This window comes from Geotrypetes seraphini, chromosome 3 (assembly GCF_902459505.1).
Source record: "Geotrypetes seraphini chromosome 3, aGeoSer1.1, whole genome shotgun sequence".
NCBI lineage: Eukaryota > Metazoa > Chordata > Amphibia > Gymnophiona > Dermophiidae > Geotrypetes > Geotrypetes seraphini.
The window spans coordinates 116,710,147-116,724,359 of NC_047086.1; the positions used below are offsets into that span (position 1 = coordinate 116,710,147).

A 14,213-nucleotide genomic window follows, 5' to 3' on the forward strand; every position below is an offset into this window, starting at 1 on the left:
ATCCAAGGAAGGAAACTTTGTTAACCTTAGCATTGACCTTCAGAATATGTTTGTAACAGCGCTGCTTGTGTGGCATTAGGCTATGTAGTGATCGAAAGAAAAAACCAGACCTTTGCACATTTTTGCACTATATGGTGGGTGTATGAGGAGATTCACATTTCCTGTACAGCTAAGTCCTTGTGAAGTTACCTTGTTCTTTCTGTATTTGATATCTAGCAAGGTCTCTGTTTGGAAGGAAAAATCTAAGCTTAAAAATGAAGTGGCCAGAAATTATGGTAAAAGCAGATAGCATTGCTGATTTTAAGAAAGGTTTGGACAAATTCCTGGAGGAAAAGTCCATAGTCTGTTATTAAGACATGGGGGAAGTGTCTGCTTGCCCTGGTTCGGTGGCATGGAATGTTGCAACTCTTTGGGTTTTGACCAGGTACTAGTGACCTGGATTGGTTACCATGAGAATGGGCTACTGGGCATGATGGACCATTGGTCTGACCCAGTTAGGCTATTCTTATGTTATATTCTCATCTGTAGGGGCCTTTGTTTTCACTTCTTATTTTAATGTATTTTTTTCTGGGAACTTATCAGTGTTTTTTAGAATGGGAACAAAAATGGAAGAGAATTAATGTGTGTGGAATGGGGGGGAGTTTACTAATTTCTTCAGCTAAATAATTAAATCCACTTCAACCAGACATAGGAGAACTCACGCACCATTCACACACCCTCCAACCAAAATCGTCAAAAGAAAAAAAACTGTTTGACAACCTCCTAACACTCGACCCCCAACTCTACAACCTATTGACCTCGACCACAAACTACAAAACCTTCAAAAAAGAAATAAAAACCCTTCTATTCAAAAAACACATAAAACCGAACTAACACAATCAGAACTATCCCAAGCATCACCTGCAACTACTCCATATGTACTTCTGATGTCATGATAATTCAGACATAATTTATGTTATGTTTGGATTAATGGTTACATATATGAGGTTCAATAAAAGAAAATTTTCATTGCCTGTTTCTATTATGTCCATTTATTTTTCATGGTTATTACAAAAAATATTTTTTTACATGGGGGGTGTCAAAAAATGATGGGCCCCGGATGCCACATACCCTAGGTACGCCACTGCTCCACAGTTTTGTAAAAGAGGGGATAAAATAGAAATACATAGACAAAGATTAAATTGAACCAGTAAGAAGCTGGACTCTGCATACAGTGCACCATAGAAACAGTGACACATGTCTCCTAAAGCAATAAATAAATAGAAAATTTTTTTCTACCTTTGTCTTCTGTGGTTTCTGCTTTTCTCATCTTCTTGTAACTCTCTTCCTTCCATCCACTGTCTGCCGTCTCTCTTCCCCTATATGGCATCTTCTCTCCTTCTATGCCCCTTCCAGAAACTGTATGCCTCCCCCTTCCATCTCTCCTTTCACCCCCATTGGTCTGGCATCTCTCTCCTCTCCTTCCCTCTCCCACACCTCTCCTCTGCAATCCCTTTCCCTTTTTCCTTCATTTTCCTTTTCAATTTATCTTCTGCATCTGTCTAGATTACGTTCTTACTACCCTCTCATCAATGTCCTTTTTTACTGTCTACCTAAAGCTTTGTGATTACATATTCCATACTAGGCGAAGATGTTTTCTGTGTTCTGTGTGTTCGAAAGACATGGTTTTTTGTTAGGATTGACTGCAGGATTGATTTGTACTAGTCTGGCTTGTTTAGTTTTACAATGGGTGTATTGATGTTGTACTGCTCACTGCAGTATGTAAGATGCTACCTTTTCCTAGGTACTCATGTGTGACGTGGCTTGTTACTAAAAATCATGTTTTTCGTACAGATGGGAAGGGGGGGGCTTGTCAAAAAATGATTGGCCCCGGGTGTCACATATGCTAGGTACGCCACTGGACCAGTGGTCCATCCTGCCCAGCAGTCTGCTCACGTGGCCCATCTCAAAGACCAGTACTCTAAATGAGTCTAGCCTCTCCTGCATACATCCCAGTTTAGCAGGAACTTGTCCAGCTTAGTCTTGAAACTCTAGAAGGTGTTTTCTCCTACAACAGACTGCGGAAGAGCGTTCCAGCTCTCTACCACTCTCTGGGTGAAGAAGAACTTCCTTACGTTTGTACGGAATCTATTTCCTTTGAATCAATAACCTCTACTGGGGCAATTAACTTTTTGGATATACAAATATGATGGAATCAAAAGCAGAGACCTCTGTTTATTGAAAAGAAACCGAACGGAACACTATCCTACTTTACAGTATTTACCATCCAAAAAGTCTTTGTGAAAGTGTACCGATCGGGCAATTCTTAAGAGTAAAACGGTTTTGTACGTCTCAGGGAGATTTCTGCAACATTCAAATCAAATGAAAACTAGATTTGAACACTGAGGTTACCCAAAAAGTGTTATCAATAAGGCCTACAAATGAGTTAAAAATGTTAATAGAGAATGGTTATTCTCTCAGTTGAGGGCTACCCCAGAGGCTCCTCTTGAAGGACGGGGAGGCTACCAGAGTGCAGATCTGCACTAGTAGCCCAACAGAGGTGCAAGGCCGCCGGGGTGTAATCGACACCAGTGGCCCAACAAGGGAGTAGGCTCAACCTGGTGGTTGAGGTGGAGCGCTCTTAGGAGGCCAAGTGCCCTCAGAGCTAAAAGATAACCACCAGGAGGATGCCACAGGGGCAGGTCCACCAGCCAGGAAGGACAGTACCCCTAAGAGCTTCCAGGGATTGGGTGAGAACTTGGGAATTGGGCGAGGATAGATTAGAATGGAAAGAGGGATCTAGGTATACTGCCATGCCCACCTAATGATTAAGCTACGAAACTTAGGAAGAGCCTACAATTACAGTGTTAGCAGTCAGAATTTGAAATTCTGAATTTGAACTGAGAGTGAAAGGTTTAAGAGACTATAAACAGAGGATTTGAATATCTGAAAAGTATATAAATGATGTTCAATTATCTGTACAAGTATTGGTTTAAGTGTGGAAGTATTGGAATTTTTGAAAGCTATTCTTGACAATTGTTTTATGATTAGGCCTATGCACATAGTTCAAATAAACCAGTTTAATTTATGAGCCAACCTTGTTCACAGAAGTTCTTTTGGATATTTCCTGGGAGCATGAGAGGATAAACTCACTATCTAACACCTCTTTTCGCCAGGTGGAAGCACCGAGTGCTGAGCGCTAAACAAGTGAGGAACCAATGGAGACTGCCTTCAGGGGGGACTCCAGCTAGTTCAGGCCCTGGATTCAGAGCCACCCTGAAGGGGGCATTACACATGAGATAAGGACATCCATATCTGATGTATAGACTTGGATGTCCATATTCTGAGTTGGACATCCTTTCTAAAAGTCTGCTCTATATGTTACAAGCTGTGTATTGTGTATTTATGCATATTGATAAATTTTATAAAAATTAAAACAAATATTATAGGATAGACTATTGCTGAGTTAGGTGATTTGTTATTTGCTATTTTGGTTTTATTTATTTCTTTTATGTTACTACTATTTGAAACTGAATAATAATAATAATAATAATAACTTTATTCTTCTATACCGCCACAATCTTGCGACTTCTAGGCGGCTTACAATCAAGAGTGCTGGACATTCAGCGAAATACAATAAGTAGATATTCAGAGGAAATACAGAGATCAGAGACCTCAGTAGGCAATAGTATAGAAATACAATTTGCTGAGCAAAAATGCAATATGTACATTTTAGTAGGTAATGTCTGACAGGACCTGTTGGGAATAAATAGCAACGTAAAGTTACGATAAGATGAAGATAACAGATTATATTTATAACAGTGCTGTAAGTTCAGGTGGAATAGGGAGGGGGAGGGAGAGGGAGAGCGGGTCAATTGTTTAGGTATTTCTGGAACAGGTATGTTTTTAGGCGTTTCCTAAATAGATCAAAGGGTTTTAATTCACCTTTGAAATATAGGTGAGAAGTAGTGAACTAAATAAATTTTTGTCTCTGGGTTAGCTGGGTTGGGCAAGTGACCCCTCTACTCCTAAAAATTCTGAGCATTCAACTTCAGTGTTTCTACTTTTAGTGTTAGTGTTAAATATATAAATTATTGCATCATCAGAGATTTATGGGGATACTTGCCATTGAATGATTCAAAATGATGAATTAGGAAATCACTTTCTTCTAGAATTTTATCTTCTATGGTTTTTTTTTCCCATTCCAAAATCTCGTAAGGTTGTCAGAGTAAACCTTCTCATCACTTTCCAGTTTTCTCCATGTGCAAAAATAACACCTAAAATATATATATGAAGAAATTATGTGTATTTCATAGAAAACCAGTTCAAGGTTACAGTTTATAAACATTGTGAGTGAAACTATGCTAAAGAAACTTTTATCTTACAAAAGATTGATTAACCTTTTCCTATCGTAATACATTTTATGTTATGCTGGTTCCAATCGTAATTATTTTAGCAAAATTTTGTATTATTCACCGTTATCATTTACGGCTATTGTAAACATAATATAAATAAGTCATAAGTCTGTAAATTCAAATATTTTGTGTTCCTGGCTCTTTTTTAGTATGGGACATACGATGGCAATGACATTATTGGAATGTTCCGTTATCCGGGACACACGATAGGAAAAGGTTAAAGTGTGTTGTTTGTATCAGATGAAAACACGATAAGGTCAATAGATGAGCTAGCTGTGAGAAACTGGCAGTGCGACATTAAACAAACACAACCAGGAGAGTCACTTTCACGGGTCGATAACAGGCAAACAAACAGTGGAGATGTCCAAAACCAACACTGGTTTATTTATGCGATGACTCTACTTGCACATATTTTGGACTTAGGAGTCTACAAATTGTTGACACACAAAATGTTAAAAACATATTAAAAATGATATACATACATGATAAAAAATCCTACATATTGATAAAAATACTGGATCATCACATGAATCTGATTAAATGAACTGGTAGGGAAAAACAATGTACATACATATTAATAAAAATATCCTGTGAATTGACAGAAAACAGGTCCACAGAAAGGCTCAATTAACTGATAAATAAATAAAAAGTGCAAAATAAATGAAAATGTGTCTTGATCAAATAAAACTAAATTGAAATATAAAAAAATATAATTGATGATTTGGCTAATACTAAAAATACAATAATGCACATGTTGAATGTGAATGGCAGATAAATAATATAAAATATTGAATTACTAATATCTATACCTTGTTGAAATCAGTAAAATGTATCACAAATTGGAACATCAACATAAAAAGGTACTGGAACATCAAAGAAATAAATATTAATCCATATATGTCAGTCATGGTATTATGTCTAAACATTTGAACTACCCTGATACATACTAGGCGAAAAACATTATTGTGTTTATGGAACCCCTTGAGTATTATGTTGTTGAACATACCATTTTTCAGTGGCAATCTATTGGAAACATGAAGCGTTAAAAAACTGCTAATTCACAATGAAAATTTTTTTTTACTACTGTATGGAACTTTAAAAATCAAAAGCTGGATGTAAAACGATGAAAAAAAATGAATAAAAGACCGACACACGAGTTAAATGGATGAACAAACTACTTCAATTCCATGAACCCTCCTTAAATTAAACTGTTGAACTGTAAGTGCAAAGGTATAATAAATAATGAGTTCTGCTACGTTGATCAACTCTTAAATACCAATGAAAAATGGCTCCCAAAAAACGCCATTGAACTCTAACCCACTCTTTTACAAAGGTGCGCTAAGCTTTTCAGCGCGCGTTATATATTAGCGCATGCTAAACACGTGCTAAATGCTACTGCGTGATTGTTATCCTATGGACGTGTTAGCGGTTAGCGCACACACTGATTTAGCGTGTGCTAAATCCGCGCTAAAACGCATAGCGTGCCTTTGGAAAAGAGGGCCTAAATCATCAATTAGCCATCTTATTTTCCAGGACTACCACGGTTCAGAAATATGTAATGTAATGTAATGTAATTTATTTCTTATATACCGCTACATCCGTTAGGTTCTAAGCGGTTTGAAGAAAATATACATTAAGATTATAAATGAGAAGTAAGATATAACGAAAAGACCTTGTGTGGTCAAAGAATGTAACTCACAAGCTATGATAATGGTTACTACAATACAGTGAAACCTTGGATTGCAAGTAACTTGGAATGCAAGTGTTAAAACATTTTATTAAATTTTAACTTGATATACAAGCAAGGTCTTGCAATACGAGTACATACAGTATATACACGTGTCACATCATCACAACTGAGCCGATGGTTCTTCTCTCTCTGACACTCCGGGAGTGTAGTGACTGTTCTAAATGAGCGAGGTCTTGCAATACAAGTATGCATAGTACTTTGTATTAAAGTTTTTGGGTTGTGGAACAAATTGTCTGAGTTTCCATTATTTCTTATGGGGAAATTCGCTTTGATATATGAATATTTTGGATTACAAGCATGTTTTTGGAACGAATTATGCTCATAAACCAAGGTTTTACTGTATACCGAATTGCACGTGTGTGGAAATAAACTTCAAAAAGTTAAAATTGAGACATGAAACGACGGGAGCAATTAGAGACCGCCATCAGGTAATCTGATGGCTGAACAGGCCATACTTAAAGATTCACAAACTCTACTTAAGCTGGGCTATTTCACCAACTTACAAACAGATGTAGGGTGACCCTTGGAAATAAGAAACTTTTTGCATATATTACCAGGGCCGGATTAAAGGGTAGACCCAGGAGGCATGTGCCTAGGGCCCAAAATTGTCAGAGGGGCCCCAGGGCCGGCATTAGGGGGCAGAAAACAGGGCAGTTGCCCTGGTCTCAACAGATCCAGGTGGCCCCGTGGTCCAAACTCCTAAATTTTCCTTTTCAGAGGGGCCCTGACATGGCAGCTTCCCCTCTGCTGCGATCTGCCGTGTCGGGGCCCCTCTGAAAAGGACAATTTTGGCTGCGGAGTGAAGCGATCTCTTGCCTTGCCTCCTCCTCCATACTGTTCAGCTTTCCCTCCTCTGCTGACCGGAACTCCTCATCTTTCCCCCTTCTTGGCTGTATTGGCAGGCAGGGCTTGGGCCCTTGTCTTCTGTTTTAGGCTGCGATGGTTATCTGCTTTCTCCCCGTTTCCCCGACGCAGCGGACCACAAACCTTCCTCCACCCCACCCAACCCCCAACGTCAATTCTGATGTCGGAGAGGAAATTCCGGGCCAAATGGCTGGCCTGGAACATCCTCTCTGACATCAGAATTGACGTCAGGCAGGAGGGCTTGTGGGCCTTTCGCGTTTGGGAAGCAGGGAGAAATTGACGGTGGTGGCTTGGCAAAATCAGCAGCAGCGGCGGTGACCATGGGGGGCAGGGCGGAGAGAGAGAAAGAAAGAAAGGGGAGGGGGCAGGAAGAAAGAAAGAAAGCTTGAAAGAAAGAAAGGGGCAGGGAGAGAGAATGAAAGAAAGAAAGAGGGGGCAGAGAGAAAAAGAAAGGGGGACAGGGATAGAGCGAAAGAAAAAAAGGGAGAGGGCAGGAAGAGAGGAAGAAAAAAGTTGGAGGAGGGAATGGAGAGTGTTGGGTGGCAGGGGGCAGGCAGGGAGAGAGGAAGAAAATGTTGGACTCATGTAGGGACAGAGAGAGATTTTGGCTGGGATGAGGTCTGGAGGAGAGGAAGCATGCAGGAGGAAGAAAGAAAGGATCACAGTCAGAAGGAAGTGCAACCAGTTACTCATGAAATCACCAGACAACAAAGGTAGGAAAAATGATTTTATTTTCAATAATGATCAAAATGTGTCAGTTTCTTCAAATTTACATCTGTTATTTTTATATTTTGCAGAGTATTAGGGGGCTATGTGTCATTGTTTCTGTGGTGTTTCACTGTTTGCAGTTTGGCTTCTTGGCGGTTCAGTTTAACCTTTATCTACATACTAGCTGATTACCCGGCGTTGCCCGGATATTTATTTATCCCAAAATGTCCAACCCCCTACATGTCCCACCCCCCTATGTCCCACATGTCCCACCCCCCACGTTACCCCCCCACATGTCCCATATGCCCCACCCCCATGTCCCAACCCCCTACCCTCCACATGTCCCAAGGGAATGTCCCTTTCTATGGGGCTGAACTTAGACTTAAACGGCATCGGGAGTGTCGGTATTCATCTCTGCGAGCCCGAAAACTATGGGCTGGACATTAATATCTGTCGCTTTTGATAATTTTAACATATCACCCCCTTCCCACCCCCACAGTATTTTACCCCGTCCCACCTGCACAATATTTTTCCCCAGATAGTAAGTCATATGTGTACCAAGTTTGGTTGAAATCTCTCCATGCGTTTCAGAGTTATGGCGAGTATTCATCTGTGAGCCCGAAATCACTATGGGGTAGATACTAAAATCTGTCATTTTCAATCATTTTTACATATCCCCTCCTTCCCACCCCCACAGTGTTTGTCCTCAGATAGTAAGTAATGTGTATGTCAAGTTTGGTTGAAATCTGTCCATGCATTGAAGAGTTATGCTGGAACATACATACATACACACACACATATATTCAAATTATAATGTGAAATATTTGACAAAATGAATACAATACAACTAACGCAAAACTTGATTATAAACAACATTTTTAGTTTCACCTCCAGGAGCAAGAACATATAAAATCTTGGGTGAACCCACCCTTGAGCAAGCAACATAGAGTTGTGGGCCGTGAGACCCCCAGAACATATCACCCCAGGTAGTGAGGGATCTGCATACCAAGTTTCGTTCAAATCGGTCAAGCCGTTTTTGAATTACTGTGAGAATGGCAGCTTTTTACATTTTTTCCATTGACATGAATGGGTGAAATCTGATTTTCTGTTTGTAGCTCCGCCCATGTGTGCAGTTGGGCCGCGAGACCCCCAGAACATATCATCCCAGGTAGTGAGGGATCTACATACCAAGTTTCGTTCAAATCGGTCATGCCGTTTTTGAATTACTGTGAGAATGGCAGCTTTTTACATTTTTTCCATTGACATGAATGGGTGAAATCTGATTTTCTGTTTTTAGCTCCGCCCACGTGTGCAGGTGGGCCGCGAGACCCCCAGAACATATCACCCCAGGTAGTGAGGGATCTGCATACCAAGTTTCGTTCAAATCGGTCAAGCCGTTTTTGAATTACTGTGAGAATGGCAGCTTTTTACATTTTTTCCATTGACATGAATGGGTGAAATCTGATTTTCTGTTTGTAGCTCCGCCCACGTGTGCAGGTGGGCCGCGAAACCCCCAGAACATATCACCCCAGGTAGTGAGGGATCTGCATACCAAGTTTCGTTCAAATCGGTCAAGCCGTTTTTGAATTACTGTGAGAATGGCAGCTTTTTACATTTTTTCCATTGACATGAATGGGTGAAAGCAGATTTTATGTTTGTAGCTCCATCCACGTGTGCAGATGGGCCGCGAGACCCCCAGAACATATCATCCCAGGTAGTGAGGGATCTACATACCAAGTTTCGTTCAAATCGGTCAAGCCGTTTTTGCGTGATCGCGGCACATACACACACACATACATACATACATACACACATACATACCTCCGATTTTATATATATAGATTTCTATTTTTAGTTTGTGATTACTTATTCCATACTGGGTGAGGGTGTATCTGTGTTCTGTGTGTATGAAAGACATGGTTTTCTATTAGCATTGACTAGCCTTGTTTTGCAAAATGTATCAGGCATGGTTCTTGGGAGCATCTTGAATAAACCTGATTTGAATCTCCTTATTGTATGCCAATCTTATTTTGTTTCATGTTGGATTCTTTGGACTGCTTGGCTTGTTGTTTCGTTACAAGTTAACATACATGGTTGTTTATACATACATATGGGTTATAGTTGGTTGACATAGAATGATGCAGTTGAGAGGCATTGTAAACTGATGGGCCGCCGCGAGAGCGGACCGCTGGGCGAGATGGACCTCTGGTCTGACTCAGCGGAGGCAACTTCTTATGTTCTTATGTTTACAATATATTTGAACACTTTTATATACGTATGGAAAGGGTTCAGAGTTAAAGTCCTGGGTAAGTAGGTGGGAAAGGAAGGAAGGGGGATTTGTTCAGAGATGTTTGGGGGTGGCATAGAAGAAAAACTGTGCACTGGTATGCTAATCTTTTTTTATTTTGAATTAAAAAAGAAAGAAATACAAGTGGAAATAAAGAAGTAAATAAGAAAACAGATAAATGGGGGCAGGGCAGGGGTGGTTAAGGCCAGGGGTGGTCCAGTGTACTTGTGTGCCTAGGGGCCCTCGAAGAATTAATCCTGCCCTGTATATTATACGTACCTCTTCAAAATCTAACAAGAGTGTGTGAATTCCACAGTTGTTAAGAAGTGAAATGCGAAAGACTGCCTCTATTATTTAATTTAAAATGTCCGTGATTCAAAGACGTCTGACATCAAATTGACATAACACTGCACGAGAATAATATGCTGTTAAACTGCTAACACTCAAACCAGAACAGTGTTTCCATGCGCTGTATCACACTAGAGCTTCTCCAAACTTCTGTTTCAAAAAATGGCGCCATTCTTGTTTGAGTGTTAGCAGTCCCCTGATGCAGCTTTGACTGGCATAACATTTGACATTCGCACAACTGCACTCTACAACAATCAACCAAATATAATGATAATAAATAAATAATCCAACTCCATTATTGGCAAATAATTTGGCCGCAGCTTTATTTAAATTCAACAAGTTTTAATAACCATGTTTACAACTTATCACTTTCTTCCTAGGCGACCACTCCCCTCCCCAACTTTCCTTTCCCTCCCTTCAGCTAGTCGGTCACGACCTAGCTGCTCAACCCCCAATTCCCGTCATCATATTCACTTTACAAATCCCATTTGCGAGACCTGCGGTGTCGCCAGGTCTCACCATTCTCTGTGGCGGTGCCGCACACAGAATAATAAACTTAGATACTTTTACACCCCTCACCTGGTGGCCGCCTGGCATAACCCCATTTACCGCCAAGCTGCGACTGCCCCTCCCCCCCCCCAAAGAACAAAAAACCCCACCCCACCAACCCCAACAACCCGGGTGGGATGGGAGGGCCACTGAAAAGCCCAAAATTCCCTCCAAATACCCTGCTACCTAATTCTCCCTCTGTCTCCTACCCTCTCGATATCCCACAACTTTCTCACACAATCTTTCCCAGCAATTGCGCCTAAATCAACCAATCAGCTCCATTCCACTTCATCCAATCCCTGACTGCTATATCCTTACAACCTTGCAACACCATTCCCAATCACCCTACTTCTGTCCTTCTTTAGCCAATCACCACTAGTTAATAACCCCTTCCCACTCCCCCCTTTCCCTAACAACAATGTTGCCGTACAGTGGCTCAGTCAATGTTATCAGCCCACTGCTTCAATCAATGGGCTTCCTTAACATTTGACATTCGCACAACTGCACTCTACAACAATCAACCAAATATAATGATAATAAATAAATAATCCAATCCTAAAAGAATGGGTCCCAAAGCAAGAAGGGTCCAAACCCACCATACCCAAAACTTTTTTAAATACAGCTGCAAACTGAAAACGTGTTAATGGATCCCCAGTAGCATGCACAAGCCAGAATAAACCACCCGCAGGCCGCTGCTGCGAATAAGCATGGGCCAAAACCACAGGGCACATCAACAACTGGGCAGACTTGTGCAATTGAATCCATTGACCTTTACCCAAGAGATCCGTTTTGGAACGTCGTACATGCAGATATAAATCATGCGAGGACAAAAGCACATCAGACTGTGAAATACCAGTCCAACCTGTCGCTCGCTTAGAAGGAGCCACCAATTCACTAATGCGCATTGCTCCAAAAAATGCCACAGAAAATGCCAAGCGAAAAAGAGCAATCTCAAAAGGAGAAGTACATATTCGTTGTAATGCAACCCCAATAGTCTCCAAAGTTGACGGCAAAACAGGTAAACGTACCAAGGATGCACTATGGGGGGGTCGCCGTCGCCCAAATCCCACACGTAACTTCTGAACCAAAAAGGAAGAAGTAGGATCAGGCCACCCATACAACTTACAAACAAAACCTACCCCTGCCATAGACTGATTCACTAAACCCATAGACCAACCCATCACTCGAGCAAATAAAAGAAAATAAATAATGCAGCGTTCATCTAAAACTGGAACTACAGGTAACCAAAAAAGCTGCAAAAACTGCTGAAATCGCCGCCAACCAGCACTATATCCTTTCCAAGTATTAGAGGCCAAGGCATCAGTCAGCAACTCTGTGAAGACTCCCGGAAATGCTGCCACAATTCTGGAGGCATCGCTGTTGGTCCATCGTCTGCTCCCGGAGCCAAGGCTCGAAATCGCACCCACTGGAAGCGAGAAAGAGCATCCGCAAGTTCATTAGTATGACCAGGCACATGCTTAGCCTTCAAAGTCAAGTTCAACTTTAAACAAGCCAACACTACTAAACGCAACAATACCACTAACAGTGGGCAATGTGCTGATTGACGATTCACTGCTTCAACCACTGCCACATTATCAGAATAGAGCAACACACGCCTATTTTGTAAATGATTACCAAACAACTCCAATGCTACCCACACAGGAAATAACTCAAGCAAGGCTACATTCCTGCACCAACCCTGATCTCGCCACCAGTCAGGCCAGGCCTGTGCACTCCAAGCTCCTTGAAAATAAATACCAAAGCCAGAGCTACCAGCCGCATCCGTGAACAATTGCAAGTCAGCAGCAGTCACTTGAGCTTGAGGCCAAACGCACACCCCGTTAAAATTATCCAGAAAAGACTTCCATAATAACAAATCATCTCGCACACCTCGAGAAATGCGAATATGATAATGCTTCTTTAAAATCCCTCTGGTTAATAAGGCCAGACGACGGGCGAAAACACGGCCCATAGGAATCACTCGCATTGCAAAATTCAAACGGCCAACTAAAGACTGAACTTCAGCCAAAGTCAACTTGCGCTGCAAAAGAGCCTTATCTATCTCGCTACGCAAGGTCTGCACCTTAGCCGCCGGCAAGCGAGATTCCATTCGAGTAGAATCCAATTCAATACCCAAAAAAACCAGACATGAGCAAGGCCCTTCCGTCTTCTCTTCTGCCAAAGGAACACCCATATCCAGTGCCACCTGCCGAAAAGCAGAAAGCAAAGCACCACACTGAACTGACCCAGCAAACCCAGCAAACAAAAAATCATCCAAGTAATGTACAATATTGGTACATCCAGAAGTTTGTTCAGTCACCCAAAGCAGAAAAGTGGCAAAGGCTTCAAAATATGCACATGAAATTGAACAGCCCATGGGCATACATTTGTCAAAATAATAAGAATGATCAAACTTAAATCCCAATAAATAAAAGGCAGATGGGTGTACTGGAAGTAAGCGAAAAGCAGATTCTATATCTGTCTTTGCCATCAACGCACCTCTACCCAAAGAACGCAACATGTCAACAGCCCGGTCAAAGGAAGCATACTTTACTGCACACAACGTGGGATCAATAAAAGAATTAACACTCTGACCCAAGGGAAAAGATAAATTATGAATTAAACGATATTTTCCCGGTTCCTTCTTGGGTATCACCCCTAAAGGAGAAATCACCAAATTGGCAAAAGGAGGAGTCGGAAACGGGCCAGCAATCCTACCTAACCGCTGTTCTTTGCCCAATTTAGCACACGCAACCTCCGAATGTGTAGAAACCGAAGATGCATTGGCACAACGATGGAACAAGGGAGGACCCTGAAAAGGAATACAGAAACCAGTGACAAAACCCTCCCAAAGCAATCTGGCATCTCCCCTATTGGGGTAACTAGGCAACCAGAAAGCAAGGGACTGCAAACTAATGGGGGAGGGTGCCTTGACCAGGCACTCCTGGGGCAACGGATCCCATGGAACGAAATGCTCTTCCTCTGGCCCAGCCTCCAACACAACGGAAGGCAGGATGGGGCCCATCACACTGATTGCACCGATGACGGAACCTACACCCCGAACGGTCGCATCGCCCTGCATTGAACTGAAAACAGGCATTCCCGAACAACCCACCCCGGTGCCCACCCGTCCACCCAGACAACCCAACTCCTCCCACTGCCCCAGATCCTGACCGTCCCACCCCTGTATTTCCCCCAAATCCTGACCCCCCCAAGGGCAAAGAAACCCCCGAGGAGGTCGCTCCCCGAAAAAAGGATGACCGAGCAGAAGTCATATCAGACAACCACAAGTCCACATCTCGAAAACCCCAAG

The 14,213-nt window shown here is 41.9% G+C and overlaps 1 pseudogene; it reads right to left on the reverse strand.

Annotated features, from left to right (window-relative positions):
- The window catches only part of LOC117356546, a 106,869-nt pseudogene that overhangs the window by 61,409 nt on the left and 31,247 nt on the right, over positions 1–14,213 (reverse strand).